Below are 3,478 nucleotides of genomic sequence, written 5' to 3'. Positions count from 1 at the left end.
TGACTCTCTCTCTCTCTGTCTCCCACAGAGGGGGAGCGGCGAGTTAGAGCGAACGATCGCAGCTACAATGAGAGGTTCCAGTACGCGGTGAGTTGGGAGTGGGCCCCTTGAGGGGTCAAGGGTCAGAGTGCCAAGGGTGAGGGGTAGGGGTAAGGTGTACAGGGTGCCTTTCCCCGATTGGGTAATTGGGTAATGTTTTCACCAACTTGACCTCGATATTGACCGTTCTAAATTACAGGGTGAGGCTGGGAGCTGGCCTTCTATAACCTTCCGGAAGGCCATGTTGACTGACCTGCGGGAAACGGTGCGCCCCTCTCCGCTGGCGTAGGGGCACGGAGCCGTCTCTCCTCAGTTGGACCGAGGTCACGAGGAGGTCGTGGTCAAGCCCATGCCTTGGGGCTCGGTTGACGTTCACCCTGGGGCCTTGGGACTTGGGGGTCGCAGCACCGAACCTGGGGTCAGGGGTCGCAGCCTGACTGATGTCAGCACTGGGACTGGGCTCAGGTCAAACCTTGCAGGATGCTAATTATGGGTCAGGGGTCAAGCTTTGTGGAAGGTCAACACTAGGTTTGGGGGTCCGGGATCAAACTTGAATGGCAAAACTGGTCTTGGGGTCAGGGGTCAAACGTTGGCATGTCAACACTGGGTTTGAGGTCAGGGGTCAAACTTGGATGTCAACACTGGGCTTGGGGTCAAGGGTCAAGCCTTGCAGAACGTCAACACTGGGCTTGATGTCGGGTCAAATATTGGGGAATGTGAACACGGCTTGGGGGTCAGGGGTCAAGCCTTGGGGAGCATCAACACTGACCTTGGGGTCAGGGGTCAAACCTGGCTGTCAACACGGATTGGGGTCAAACCTGGCTGTCAACACGGATTGGGGTCAAAGGTCAAACTTGAATGTCAACACTGGGCTTGGATCAGGTGTCAAACCTGGACGTCAACACTGGCCTGGGGGCCAGGGGTGAAATCTTAGGGAGTGTCAACATTGGGTGTGGGGTCGGGGTTAAGCCAAGCCTCTTTCCCCAACAGCTCGCAAAGCAGCTGTGTAAACCCTACCCACAATGAGCATCAGTAACGTGCTCTTTCCTCCCCTGACACAGAGTACACCACTGCCTCCCCTCAGTCCTTTCCCGTCAGGAATGCATTTGGATCCTAAGGTGGGGTTTTTATGCCCAGGACTGACAGGTGCTGGGGGGAGTGGGGTTTGGTGGGGGTGTGAGGCCTTCTGGGAAGACTGAGGGGCGGCAAGCGTGGTGCGCGGGGAACCTGAGAATCTTTAAACCTTGTTTTGGTTTTGAATGCTCCCGTCTTGGCTATTTTACAGAGTAACTGCATCAAGACCTCGAAATACAACATCGTAACCTTCCTGCCGGTTAACCTTTTTGAGCAGTTTCAGGAAGTGGCCAACACCTACTTCCTCTTCCTGTTAATCCTACAGGTATTTGGGTCTCTCCTTGCTCGACAGAACTGAAACCCCCCCACCCACCCACCCACCCACCAAACTCCTGGGCCTCCACCTTGGTTGCAGGCCGTGAGATGAGACGGTTGCCGGGGGAGGTCCGAGTTTGACTGGATTTGGGGCGGGCGTTGTCAGGACGCCATTAACCCACAGGGAGACGGTTTGGGGGTCTAAAGGGGTCCAGAAGCGATAGGCAGAGACACCGGACGTCTCACTCCGTGCTCCTTTTCCCCGAAACGTGGCGTCTGGGTGCCGCCCGGGCGGAGCTGAGGCCTAGTTTTTGCCCAAAGCCTGCGGCTGCTCAGGGAGCGGTGGAGACTCAGCCCTGTTTGATGTGTAGGGGGGTGGGTGGGGGAGTCTGGAGTCACGTGTAGGCCCAGACCGGGTTAAGGATGGCAGATTCTCTTCCCCCCCCCCACTTCCTTCGTTTGCGACCCCTCAATGGGGCTTTTGTTTACTTTAACCACACTTGACGATGGTTGTCATGGTCACCGTCCCAGTGGGCCGCTGACTCCTGCGAGGGGAGGGCGAGAAAGAGTTGTCGCTTCAGTCCACACTCTCTGCCAAGCTCCTTCAGAATCCCTGACCCCCCCACACCACCCCACCCCACCCCGCCGTGTACCCTTCGCCCTCCTGAGGAGTGCAGGCCAAGAGACAGCGCTCATGGGAGCTGAGGCCTACTCAGCAGGCCTCCGTCACCTACCCTACTGCTGCAGCTCTTGGAGAATCTGCATTGATTTGTCATTTATTTCCCATTCCTTCCCGCGCCACCCTCCCCCCAGCGCCCAAAAAAAATCCAAGTTTTGTTTTTTGACAGGTCGAGGAAAATTAGTTTGTTGACTCGGCCAGTCACTGTGTTACTTCTGGTAAAACCTGATTTGCCAGGAAGGCTGCACTGCCGGGTGAGTGGTCACCCTCGTCCTGGCGCTAGGATCGAGGGCCAGGAGAGGGGTGGCCACATTCGCAGTTCAGTGCCTCTCCTTCTAGTCCCGGGATTGAGGCCTAAGGCGGGGGTAGGCCGCAATTCCAGGCCAATACCTCTCTGGTCCTCAGCCTAGAAGGGTTAGGGCCCCTCACTCCCAGGCGTGTGCCTGCTTGCTCCTCGACCTAGAATTGAGGCCTAGAAGGGGTATAGGCTACACTTCCAGGCTAATGCCTCGCTCGCTTTTTGTGTACTACCCCCAGGAAGGGGAAGGCCGCATTTCCAGGCCGGTGTCTCTCAGCCTCCTGATCCTGGGAGTGAGGGCCAAGAGGGGTGAGGCCGCACTCCCAGGCTGGTATCATCCTGGCTCCCGATCCTGGGAGTGAGGCCCAGGAGGGGTTAGGCCGCACTCCCAGGCCGGTATCACCCTGGCTCCTCATCCTGGTAGTGTGGCCCAGGAGGGGTTAGGCTGTACTCCCAGGCCTGTATCTCCCTGGTTCCCGATCCTGGGAGTGTGGCCCAGGAGGGGTTAGGCCGCACTCCCAGGCCGGTATCACCCTGGCTCCTCATCGTGGTAGTGTGGCCCAGGAGGGGTTAGGCCGCACTTCAAGACCAGTATCTCCCTGGCTCCCGATCCTGGGAGTGAGGCCCAGGAGGGGTTAGGCCACTCTCCCAGGCCGGTATCTCCCTGGCTCCCGATCCTGGGAGTGAGGCCCAGGAGGGGTTAGGCCGCACTCCCAGGCCGGTATCTCCCTGGCTCTGCTGTTCCCGGACGGCATCCCTCCTGCTTCGAACTGCGCTAACCCTCTCCTGGCTTTTCTCTTCTTCCCTCTCTCCAGCTGATCCCGCAGATTTCCTCACTCTCCTGGTTCACCACCATTGTGCCTTTGGCTTTGGTCTTGATCATCACAGCCGTCAAAGACGCCACCGATGACTACGTGAGTCTTTTTCCGGCACCTTCTGTGCCGTCCCCCTCCATTCCCCCCCCCCCCCCTCCTCCTCTCAGCGAGAGGAGCTGAGGGCGTGGGTGATGGGTCATCGTTTTGCTGAGGGAGGGGCGGGTGAGGGAGGTGGGGTGGGGGTGCTGATTTGTTGGC

At 58.5% G+C, this 3,478-nt stretch overlaps 1 long non-coding RNA gene across 1 annotated transcript; it reads left to right on the top strand.

Annotated features, from left to right (window-relative positions):
* Positions 1–16: 16 nt before the first annotated feature.
* LOC122545685 lies at positions 17–3,319 on the top strand. The gene is made up of 3 exons (XR_006310576.1): positions 17–87; positions 1,325–1,438; positions 3,221–3,319. It is a non-coding gene; the product is annotated as an uncharacterized LOC122545685 (long non-coding RNA).
* The last annotated feature ends 159 nt before the right edge of the window (positions 3,320–3,478 follow it).

Source organism: Chiloscyllium plagiosum, unplaced genomic scaffold, assembly GCF_004010195.1.
Source record: "Chiloscyllium plagiosum isolate BGI_BamShark_2017 unplaced genomic scaffold, ASM401019v2 scaf_67738, whole genome shotgun sequence".
NCBI classification, from domain to species: domain Eukaryota; kingdom Metazoa; phylum Chordata; class Chondrichthyes; order Orectolobiformes; family Hemiscylliidae; genus Chiloscyllium; species Chiloscyllium plagiosum.
This window is presented reverse-complemented; position numbering and strand designations above follow the sequence as displayed.